The following is a 12,583-nucleotide window of genomic DNA, read 5'->3' as shown; positions in this document are numbered from 1 at the left end:
TTTCATTACCATTTTAATGAACCACACAGTGTAAACCAACACTTTGTACATGAGCGCTACTTCCGACACACCCGGGGTCGCATAAAGCTGAATAATTTACAGTAATACCACGCGTTCATGCTGATTGTAAACTTTGCTAACTAATTGTATGGTAGATGCTTTAAAAAAAACGGCCGTCCAGCACGCTCACAAGCGAGTTAAAGCGCTTTAAAGCAAAACCATTGAAGGAAAAAGTTTCAGCTGTGTGTGTGTGTGTGTGTGTGTGTGTGTGTGTGTGAGAGCTTTGTCTGCCCTAGCCCCCCACAGTGCTAGAATCTCTCGATCATCGCTTTAAATTGTTTCGTTGCCAGCGTAGCCGAGCCATTTGTAAAGCATTTTATTCCAACCTTTACGACAATCGCACGGCGGTGCCATTTGATTGCTCACCTGAGCCGTAACCGTTCTCCGCTGCCGTTAGTTGCTTTCGGGAAATTAATTACGGCGCTCTAACGAGCTATCTTTGCTGAATGTTTCTTTCGCCTGCAACATTTTGTGCTTTTCCATTTGGTTTTCCGTTTGCAAGGTAAGGCGTAGGTCCTTTTTTTAGTAGGTCACTTACTTACCCGTCGACGTCCGGTTGTGTTATCCCCCTTAATTCTGTAGGCCATCTTTTGCGCTTTTTTTGTTGTTGTTGCAGAGACTGCTAGTAACAGCTAGTTCCATTTTGGTACAACTATGGGAGTATCTTTTTCTTGTTTTTTTGGTCTACCACGTTTTGCTTGGCCTCAATCGTGATCGTTAGTGCACGCCGGGCACCAGCTGCCAGTTCATTATTTTGCTCGCCTTTTAGCTTCGCTGCTTACTATAAAGGCACCCTGGGGATAAGTCAAAATGGAGTGTCTTGGGGTGGATTTTATCATCCTTTTTTCCCCATCTGCTTGCGGGATAAGTTTTCACTAGCCTCATAGCTGCCTTCAGCTTGAGCTAACTAGTAAGGTGGAAAGCATATTGAAAGATTTTTAGCCGTTTTTGGTTGCTACTGCTACCCTTGTAATGAATATCTTAATCAAACCAAAGAGCTCAATTTCTGTATCTCAACGTTAGAATATGAGCTTATTTCACGATACACAAAATTACTAAAAAGCTGTTTCACAGTCCAGATGAAGTACCATGCGTCTCCATTTCCGATACCGTGAATAACCAGGCTGCTCCATTGCAAATAGTAGTTGATAAGTACCAACATTTTCTATGTGTTTTATGATGATAATAAAATCAAGTTGCAAAGCAATAACAACCATAACTATCATAAAATTTTAGTTTTGTAAGTACAGAAAAACTGAAAAAACCTTAAATTTTAAGTTTTAATTCAGTACTTTACAAACATAATCAAATTTTGATATGTAAAACACGAACGCGAAAGCTGACATTGTTCAAAGTCAAAGAAATTTGAAATTATCATGCAAAAAGAACAATAAAAAATGCATTCCCTTAGTTCATCTTTCTGCTGCACCAGTGTCATTGTCAATTGCCCTATTCGCCCCCCCCCACACTTGAATCTTACCGATCGTAGCATAATCTTTCTAAGAAACCATTCCATGAACTGGTTCGCGGGCCCGAACCCTTTCTTGTACCGACCTTTTCGGGAAGATTCATTGGCGAATTGACTTGCCTGCGTTAAAAATTCATTCTCAAGTTCATTCCTGCAATTTGACGTTGTATATGTGCTGTGTGTGGTGATGGAGCACTGGTGTGGTGGTAGCAGCTGTGGAGCTCGTTTTCTTTCTTCTCCCTTTCTTGCGACCTTACTCATCACGAATGCTTCTATCTCACAGGCTGCAAGCATGTTAGCTCTCTTTCACGCTTTATCTCTTTCGATAGTTTGATGGCCTCTCTCAAGTTCAAAGCCTCTTGCCTCGTGACACTTAACTGAACTGGTCTCTTGCTCTCACTCACACACATGCAAGCATGGTTGGGCCTGTTCCCTGCTCACCACGTTCCATGTTGTTCCCGCTGCTATCACACGAAGCCTCGGTCAATGTGTGACTGCTTACTTTCGCCTATCACATCCAACACATAGAACGGGGGAACCGTTCCAGTTTCCATCGGTGTTCCCCCCCCACGAGAAGGAACTCACGGTTGACCGTTAAACAAAACAAAAAAACAGCACGCTTTGCTCACTATGCCAGCAGTCCCACCCTAGGGCAACCCTGTTTCGGGTGGACCTGCGCACTGAACAAACACCGAAACCTACAAAGCTCTTGGGGACTTTGGGGAAGAAAAACAAAGCAGGAGGGGGGGGGGAGAATTTTCGAGTAGGCCCGCTCTCGCGGTTATGTTCGTTCCCGGGTTGCGCTTGGTTGCGCGCACCGGAAATGCCCACCGCCAAGCGTGCTGGAACTGTCCCGGGGTGGCCGCGTGCCGTACCGCTAAGCTTAAGCTCTCATCGGGCTGATCCTTGTTTATTGTCTCATGTTTTGTAATCCGTTCGCTTGGTGGTATTATTGCTGCCTGCCAACTGGGCCGCGGAGCAAACGGTTCTGGCGGAACTGATGCTGTTTGCCCACCACTAGAGAGGTCCGCTTTTCGGTTTGATTGATTGTGGGGAAGGATTAGCCAAAATGTGGTACTGAACAATCGCCCTGCTTTCTTTTCCAGCTCCCTCTCTTAGACGTTTCCTCAAACACGGTACTCGATTTGGTGAGGAAATATTGCATCCTATCTACCTAATCCGATCGAGGAAAGTGTGGAAAATGGTTCATTAATTATTTTCCACTTTAGGCGGTTCCATCACGTCAGCCGCTAAATGGTCAGCCTCGACACACCGCGTAACTCATTTTCCAGCCCATCAAAAATATCTGTCGAATTAAAGTTAATGCCCGGCGCTGGGGATTAACGTCCGTAACCTTTCGCTAACGACTGTTCTATCGCGCACAATGTCTCTTCACGCTTCTGTTCATCGAATAATTGCCCAACTACTCGCAGGGAACGGGCAAATCTCCGGCGCGAAGAAAAAGGTTCTTCGCTACGGTTTGCTTTCGCAGCAAACGCCCGAAAAAAGGGGGTTAAAAGAACAACACAAACTAGCGCAAAAGAAGCCTTCCGCACGGGTCCGAGCCGCTCGTGTTCCCTCGTGCCACGCGATGACCTTCAATCATGGGAAGTAGCGCTTCCGACATTGTTCTGCCCATCTGCCCTGTATGAAACTGTGTGTATGGGTGGGTGCGCGTGTGCGCTCCTGTTCTGAGCGGTGATGATAGAACCGTACGGCCGCGCAAACATCCGACCGCCCGACAATCCAAAGCCGATTGTGCACATTTGTTGGGCTTCGGGCACCGGGCATGGGTTACTACTTCGTGAGCAAAAGGGGAAAAGCAAAGTCTCAGCAGGCTACTGGGATGTCTGCTCCCCTTATCTGGGATGGTTTCGGTGATGGTGAAAATCGAGCCACTCAACCGAGGGGAAAGTTAGCCGTCGCTTTGCATCCCCCAGAACGTGGCGCCCAGCAAAAGAGTGTGAGTGAGAGATCGGATGAACCTTTTGGGTTGTACATCCGGGCATTTGTATGGGTTTGACCTTATTTCGTCGTATTGTGCTCGTTCGGTGGCGCTTCATAATGGATAGGGTTCCCTCTAGCAACCTTCCCCACCGGCCGGTCCATGGTGGAAAGTGGAACGGCTTATCCTGGGGATGTTTTGCAGCATCTTCATTGCGTTGCGTTTGATTCGGCGGCAGGATTAAGCGTAAAGTGTTTGCCCAAAAGTGCGCCCCCACCGCTTTGAAGATGTTAATTCTGCTGTTGTTTTGAGTTCTTTATGCTATATCTTCATTTCATAGAATTACAAGCTGTTTGAATTTGTTTGAAACCTTCATATGCTCTTAATATATAATTGCATGCATTATTAGTTTCTGGTCCTTCGAACCGGATTTCCAAAAATTCCAAACGCTCCGGAGTCTCGCTGTGTTTATCACTGTAAACAGATCGAAGACACAACCGAAACCTAACCGTCATCCGTCGTGACAGCCCTCGTTTGCGCTAAGGTGCACCCCCCCCCCCTCTCCGAAAGGAATAACACACCTCCACCGCGTGCCTTATAGCCTGGGTACACAAAACGGCACCGAAATGTTTTCACCACACTCACATACAGCTTGTGCACGGTGGTTGTGTAGGTTGAACCGAGCGGAAATCGATCTCGAACTGTGCTGTGAGCCTGCTGGAAGAGAGAGTTTGCACGTTTTTGTGTGTGCTCCTGCTCTCGGCCACAGCCTGCTGGAGGCTGTTAGAACCCCTGTCCAGGTGCGGCGGAGGGGGACGAAGGGAACGGTGGGCACGAAGACTGCTCAACGTGATAGAAATGTTCCACTTCTACAACAAAAGAGCACTCCACATGGCGCAGCGGATGTTGCTGATGAGGTGAGAAGCTCTATCCCCAGGCAAATGGGTGATACACCGCACAACGCAAACACACACACACACGCGCGCAGACGAGAGATGTGCTCCCAAACGCACACACCCTGCCAGCATAGCGGAACAGCTCGATATCTAGGATTCCGAGGCATTCTCTCCCACTCTATCGCGCCTGTCGCGGCCCGCTCACAACTGCTGTGCGCTTTGTTGCGCTCTATCGCAGAGCCACGATCTCTCGAAAAACACTCGAGATATATACACGCGCCACACGCCAGAACTTCGTGTAGCGTGTAGCCTTGTGTTGCCCTAGTCGTCGTGTGCTCTCGCCGTGCCTCTCAAACTGCTCCTCCTCCTCCTTGCCGCCTTCGACTGCTGGATGCTGGATGCTGCTGCGTGCGATACCCACACGGTGCCATTGCTCGGAGCTGCCGATTGCTGTTGTGCTAGTCTCTGCCCTCTGCGCTGTCGGTCGGAAGGCTTCTGGGGAACCGCATCAGTCCAGATCTGCTCAGTTGGAGCACTGACGTCACCATCGCAGGGTCCGCTGGTACTAGTCCCGGCTGCTAGAGAGGTAGACCTGGTTCCGGAACGGTGGCTTCCACCTGGTTCTGTGGCAGACTCCATCCCGTGCTGTTGTGTGAAGAGTCGTGCGAGGACTCGACTTGTGCCGTGTGCCGCGAATCTCCCTTGTGCGTCCACACCCAGGTTGGGATGGATTGTGATGTGATGTGTTGTTCGCAATGTGTGCAGTGCTAGGTGGAGAAGCCTGGAGATTGGGCTAGAACTAGAAACTGGACAGCAGATAAGGCGTAGGCTTGCGCTGTATCATGGGGAGATCCTGCAACCAATGTCTCATGTCAAAACATTGAAGCTCCAGAAAGCCCGTACACTGCCTCCACTCCTGAGAGGACTTTTACAAACGAGGGCGTAAACATTTCTCAACCTCAATATCCCAGTTGATTTTTTGTTTTAAAAATAAAGTGATTCAGGTTAATGATGTGACTCCACTGCCGTGTCTAAGTGTGTGTGTGTGCGAAGCTGTCAAACATTCGCTACGCGGCGTATGGGAAAACATTTATGTGACAAACATTCTGCATGAGGTGCTTCATCGATTGACAGTTCGCAAGAAATAGGGCCTGCCTTTGCTTCCTGCATCTCTTGCCCGTTTATCGCCCCGCAGCGGATCTGTGTCTCTCGCTCACTCTACCCTCTCTGTCCAAGACTGGGCTTTTCCATTAACGAAAGTGCGCCTACAAAAAACCTCGACAAATCGACTTCTCACGGTTGTTTACTTGACACAGATTTGCTGCTGGTAGTGTTTTGCGTGTTTTCTGCAAAGAGTGTATCTGCGGATTTCTAACCAAATCACGAGCAAATACACGCGTGTGTGTGTGTGTGTGTTTTTGTATGGGTGTACGAAACAATGTGTCGTGTGTGTGTGAAGTGGTGTTACATAGCCTGTTCGATAGCAGGCTCCAGCTGATGCTGAATTTGCTACTCGTTATCGTGTTAATGAACCAAATCCCTTTTTTAGTCAATCGTATCCTCCTAAAAAAATATTGCAAAACATTCCTCATGCCCGAAAAATAATGTGTTACACACCAGCAAACCCGGGAAAGGAACGTAAATAGTGTAATATTTATGTGCAAAATGTATTCCACTGACGGACTGTGCGCACATTTTATCTGACGTTTGCCCCAATGTCCTGGGTTGCCCATTCGCCTACCGTACGTTTGCGTGTTTGTGTGAGTGCGTGCGCGCGAAACTGTGTGACCGATGGAGCCAGTAATGGGGTGCACAAATACCATAAAAACGTGACTCCCAGCATTCCTTGCTGCCTTTCACGCGCCCGCACGCTCTCTGTCGCTCTGCGCTATCCCTTTTTCGCTCTTCGTCCTTTTACTCTGGGTGAGATGTGCTCTCAGCACCATGCCTGCCCATCTGCTGTGGAATTAATACACTCTCGCCTCTCCGCTCGTGAATTGCCCTTTCCTGGAGGGTATCTTCTTCGGTCTGCACACACACTGTATACTTCCACCGACGGACACTATCACAGCTGGCAGAAAAAAAAGACTGATGTTCCTGTGGGATGATGTACCACGCTCCGAGAGCCGTCTGTAGCCGCATTTTGTGGTGCTCTGTTTTTAACGGACGTTCCTTTTGTCCCGCTTCAGCGATAGTAATGTGGAGCAGCCCATGTGACGATGGAAATTGTAAAGCTAGCGTGTTTTAACCCTCGCTAAGTGTAGCTTTTTTTCTACCAGCACTGTGCACGGGGTTACACGGCTGTCTCATACTGCTCTCACGTGCTTCACTTCGCTCACTTACGTGCTACACGACTCGCATGTAACGGTCTGTAACGTAAGCACTGGAATGTGTATTTCTTTACACTGCCTAGAATTGAATCGTATTGGAAAGGCAAGAAAATGCAAACACCTTCTGACAGCTGTCATCTAAAGAACGCAGTGAATGTGCGGCTCAAATCACGGTTCGTTTACCGACAACCGAGCAAAGAGATACACAATGCACTATTTGTTATTGAGATTGACAGCATGTTTGTGCAAACAAAAATGTGGAAACCATACACGCTAACCTGCCAAAAACAAGAAATCGCAAACAACAGTAGATCCACATCAACACTAACGGTAGTAACCCAGTACCAACATGACACACCCCTACGGTTGCGCAATTGATAGCGCAGGATTAGAATAGAACAGAAAAAAAGAATTTTCTCATTCTTTTTTTCGTGTTAATTGGACCCATTTTGAAATTGTTTGTTGATTTAGTTATGAAAAAGTTTCATAAAAAATGTGCCTTAATTTGTTCTTGATTTGATTGTACATGTTTGTTTATTGTTTTCATATTTTCCAGTCATTTATAAGATTTATTTTATTTTTTGTCCCTGTATCAATGTTCGGTTTTTCATTGTTTTAATTTGTTTCTACTTTATATCAGTTATTTTTTACGATTGTGTTTCATTTTCGATAGATTTTACACTTTAATTTTTACAAAAAAATATGTCTATCCCTTTCTTACGATTCTTTTTACATAACGATCAAATCAAAATGCTCAATAAATACCTCTCTTAACTAGTAAAATCTCGCATAACGAGCAATACCATTCGTGTTCAGAATACAGGTTTTGAGAGCAGATTTCAAATTAAGATAACGATCGGTTATTATTGAGCATTTCTATAATTTTGATTATCGCTCAGACAGTTGAGAGTTTCGATACAAAAAATCGTTTAGTTACCAGAAGAAGAAGTTCCGTATAATTGTATATTGACGAATGTATCTAATACGCTTTTCTGGTTCCACTTGTTCATTAAGTATCCCTTGTCTATTGCTGTAAGTTGGAGGAGTTTCGTATGACTACATAAGTGGTGTGTGTTTAGTGTGCTGTTTTGCGCCATGAAATTGAACGAAATATTAAAAACTTTGTTCATGCTATTCGTTGTTCATAGTTATTCTAACAACAAGAAATTATTAATTGTGATGAGGATTACTTATTTTGGATAATAAGTCTAGTAGGATATGTTTAACAGTGGATTTCTTCACATGCGTATATGCCATTATAGTAGCATATTTGCGGTCTTGGGACAAATTATTTACCTTTACATAGAAATTATACAGAAAAAGCCTCCCGCAGAACCAGTTTTTCGTGTAACGAGTGCGGGGTTCCACTCTACATGATTTTCAAATTGAAATAACCATAAGAACTCTTTTATATTTTTGCATTTTTATATATTTGCTCAGTCAGAAATATTTTCATTAAACATTGTTTAGTACGTTTCTCTTATTGTGAAACATATTTTAATTTCCACAACTTCTGAAACCCCCCCATTTCGTACTAAGCTAACGGCACGCAATCAACTTTATTAATCAACAAATGGATAAAGTTGTTGGCCCCGTGCATGAAGTCAATTTAAAAACTTTTTATTTATCACATTTGCTCAAAGCCCACCCACTCCAAATACATTGCGACACACACACACACACACACTACCCCCAACAGTCCACCGAATGTGTTGAAATAATGGGCGCCCAAAATGTTGAACCACACACACACACACACACACACACAAACATACGGTACAAGCTACTACACGGTCACACCATTTCACCATTTTTCCTGTTGCATCCCTGCACGAGACACATAAATTTGCGACTTTCGTTCCCACAATTTATCGTTGCGAAAATTTTGCGATCGGTTTAAATTTGTTTCACGGGGGCACCCTACCACACGGGGCGCTTCGTTCAGCCTCCCTCTCGATCGCCCCACGGTTGGCTCGACGCGGTGAAGCGGTGACGTTTAAATTTGTCACATGCGCCAGGTTACGCTTCAGCAGCAATCCAATTACCACTTCAATATTTTATCGTTCGGTTGATAAAACACACGGTGTACGGTTTGCAACGGTCGGGCAACGAGGTGGTGAAAGCCTCTGCTCGTCACGAATCACATTATCGCAAGGCGGAGGAGAGAATTGAGTTTTTGCAAACATTTTCCGCGCGTGTAATGATACGGCTCAGGTTTTGGGGCGATGGGCGCTATGTGTTTGCATCTTCTGTGGGTGCATTTTTGTGCTGTTGTGCTGCTTGAGCACCTCCCATTCGTTCATCTCCGAGCAGGTTGGTTGCAAAACTATACATCCCCGTACGCTGCGATGAGATGGGCGAAGTCAAAGGATGATTCGGTGTGGGGCGAGGGCTTCTCCAATGAGGCCCGAGAAGTTGGTGTGAAGCAAAATTTGATTTGAATTTCAATTTTCGCGATCACACAATCAACGAAATTGCTAGCACACCGTACTCGGACGTCATCATTCCTGGGGACCATCAAGCGTATGACGAGCAGACACTTTAGCGACTACTAGCTGGAAGTTTTCCTCCTTTCTCCACATGTATCTCCCTCTTCTCGTGCTTCAAATGATACTCTTCAAGATCCTGATCTCACCTAAGCTGTGGAGTGTCTGCAGTGTCCATCTTCACATTCTCTCTCTCTCTATCTTCCAAGCTTCGCCAGTTGAGATAGCAACTCCAAAGCTGCTCATTTCTAGTGCGTTTTTTGTTTCGCCCGCTATCTTTTTCAAAGGACTAACGGAGCAAACGAAGGTTATCATCATCCTGATTACTCACCTCGTGCGCCGTGGCCGTGCAGCAAAAATGGGGTACAATTATTGGCGCCTGTATCTTGTTACCCCCGGTCGACGAATGTTAGCGGCGTCGGGTTGGGAATGGGCAAGCAGGAAACAGTTTCTGGATAGTCCCGAATGTCTGGCCGAAAAGGGTTGTTTTTTTTTTTGTGTGTGTCATCCATCCACTCTCTTTCTACCTTGCAGCGAAAACGACCGGACGAAATGTCGCCGATGTGTCCGGTTTTTTTTTGTACGTCGCTTCTTCCATGTATACATCCCCGAGTTTGTCCCAGATGTGGTACAAACGACAGAAATTTGCATACTACACCGAGGACTCCGAGGGAAGACTCCAACTCGTTCCACGAGCTGACAGGGATCTGACAGTGTGTTGGACATTGGAACGAAACTGAGCATGTTTTGCGCCGAGCAGAGTGGAGTGAAACTTTGGCTGCGAGAATGTTTGCTGCTTGCTGGACAGGGTGTGGAGACCCTATTTTCCTATATACACATTTGTGCTTGCTTATTTCAAGTGCGTCCAGCGTCTAGTGTCTAGAATCTAGCTAGAGTACTCCCTGGAGGTTTATACATCTCGATTTGACAGTACGACGATGTTCACGTTATTCGGCATCTTTGGCAATGCTGGTACACAACGACATTCTTCAATATGATGAAATTTGGTTGAGTGAAGCGCTACTCCTTTTGGAGAGTTCGTCATGTATACTCATCCTCCCATCATATCAACCGATACACATTGCAGTGATGCCTTATTTATGCGGGATTCCATATCCACACTATTTTCAAATTATACAATTCGCTAAAGGGAGCAACTCCTCCCCAATCACCCTGTCCAGTGGCGTTCGCAAACCTACGGATGAGTTTAATCGAATTCGAGCTTCATTCAGCTGAAAAGAAACGATTTGTAGCACCGTGCACCTCGGAAACTGCAGCCATTTTTTGTTGGTCGACTGTTCCTATCCACTTTCATGGTTGTGGAGTTCTGCGAGCATTTAGGCTTTTTTCATTTGTTTTCTGCAAACCCCTCTTCACTCACTCCCCACATCCTCCAGCCCAGTCACCCGTTTTTTGCATCCAATTTCGGACCCAACCAAAGCCCATCATCATGCCCATCGACAAACTCGTCGAAAATCGGTTTTGAACTCGATCCAAAAATAAAATAACCTTTCCCGGGGAGATCCCGGGCAAGCTTGGGCAGGCACCATTGTGTCCAAACCTCGGGGCGAGCCTCGTGGCACACCTGGTTTGCACTCGCAGTGTGTGCCACAGCGTGCGATGGGGAAGGCTCGCGGCGAAAGTTCCGGAAATGTTTGTCGATTGTTCGCTTTCAACTGAACGCGCTGCTGTGCCGGAACTGGTTGGAAATCCAGCAGGAAGAAAAGAAGAAAAAACACCACCAGAACTCCCGGGACGGAGAGCTGGTGGAGTGAAGAGGGGGTGAAATGAGAAATCGACTATCAACACTTCTTTATTTTTTCGCTCGACACCAGCAGCAGCATCCGTTCGATCCGCGGATTAAGCGGATATGCAGAGCCAGCTTCGTGGCAAACAATCGCGGGCAAAACAGTGCGACGCAAAAGGATTCGTGTGAATTGCTCAGCCCCCTAGCTTTTGGCATTCATCGGGTTCCGCAATCCTGGTGATTTACATAATCACCCAAGAAGCTGAAAAATGGGTGGTTCGGAAATGGAGCCAAGGCGTGTGCTTTCTTTCTGTTTTTTTCGCTCGCATCAAACCCGACAATCCCAAGAACCGTCTGACGGTGTGGCGGGTGGACTCGTGACACACCGTAAGAATGAGTCGGTTGTTTTACAAATAGTGAAATACCGATAAAATTGTGCCCAACCTCACACTCCTAAATAGGGCGAGTCACGCACAGTCTATTTTTGAAGGGGTCGCGTTTTGCGTTTACTGGGTTTTGGGGGTATTCGGAGCTGTTTTTGACAAATCCAAGCCTCTGGGCGTAAAACCGCTCTACCCAGAGCTGTACAGTGATCAAAACTGAGGAGGAGAGAGAAAGAGAGAGTGAAATATAGGGTGAAGATAAAATAAGAGTACCTTCAGGATCCGATGTACCAGGAAAAGCTCTTAGGGAAATGCGTCCAAAGGAACATTACGACTGAAGTATAGTATAAAGACGCTCGGGTGAAGATTTTAGTACAAACGAGAAACCACACTAATGCGCTCGTGTGAAAATGGAAAACTTATTTGCGTGCATTCGGTCATACACATGGGACGTTTATAAATGTATTAGCGAGGAAGCTTGTAAGTCCTTAGTGGTTGTTGCTTGGTTTGGTTGAATTTCTGGAATATCATTTCAATGATAAAAAAACTAAACTTAAAGCTTGTTACTTTTTTGTGAATTAAATACTCTGTGGATAATTTGTTTAATTTCGCAACATTGCGCGGTATGTACTTGCTGCTGCTGGTCTAATTTTTCCTTCAGATAATGATAATTAATGCTATAACCAGTTGAAACGACATGCTCTTTCGAGACATTTGGCAGTTTGTCTAACTCATAGACAGTTTTGTATGATTTATAGAGCAAACCAAAGCAACGTACTAAATAAAAATATTTCCTCAAGTTATTTAAAATGTAACACAAATTTTACCTGAAATCTATTCTACACATTTCAATCCATCAGAAAACGAAAAAATCGCCAAATTATGTAATTAAGCATTGTTTTAATTTACCTTCTTTCAAAATGTATGCTTAAAATTCAAAAATTCAAAATGATTGTTTTATACATAAAAAAATTATGTCTTAAGATGCTATTTTGCAATTAAACAGGGTTTTCCCAGTCAATTTCAAATGTCACTAACATTTTTCATCGGTTTGCAAGATGTTTTTTAACAGCTGTCAAGTATTGCATTTGCATCACAATAATATTTCAGCTCTTGCACATAATTTTCAAAACGTTTCAAGCTGGAATGAGTTTGACTGTTCTTTGTGATGTGTTGAAAATCATGTTTAATAAACAAAGTTTTATTATTATGCCAATGCATTGTGTGGCAACTCTATTACAAAAATTGAAGCTGGCAAACAGAATACA

General features: G+C 45.1%; 1 protein-coding gene across 7 annotated transcripts in view; it reads left to right on the top strand.

Moving 5' to 3' along the window:
* The window catches only part of LOC120904394 (solute carrier family 12 member 4), a 152,348-nt gene that overhangs the window by 53,053 nt on the left and 86,712 nt on the right, over positions 1 to 12,583 (top strand). Inside the window, exon 1 of one of the 7 annotated variants that reach the window (XM_040314336.1) lies at positions 4,824 to 4,955. The exons of 4 other annotated variants lie outside the window; for them this stretch is intronic. The gene's annotated coding sequence lies outside the window, so the exon portion shown is untranslated. Of the gene's footprint in view, positions 1 to 4,823; positions 4,956 to 4,980; positions 5,090 to 12,583 lie in introns of those variants that run through there. 2 more of the 7 variants (XM_040314339.1, XM_040314340.1) reach the window with 2 other exon arrangements.

The sequence above is a fragment of the Anopheles arabiensis genome, chromosome 3 (assembly GCF_016920715.1).
Source record: "Anopheles arabiensis isolate DONGOLA chromosome 3, AaraD3, whole genome shotgun sequence".
Classification (NCBI taxonomy): Eukaryota; Metazoa; Arthropoda; class Insecta; order Diptera; family Culicidae; genus Anopheles; species Anopheles arabiensis.
Note: the sequence above shows the minus strand (reverse complement) of the source record. Positions and strands in the feature narration are given on the sequence as shown.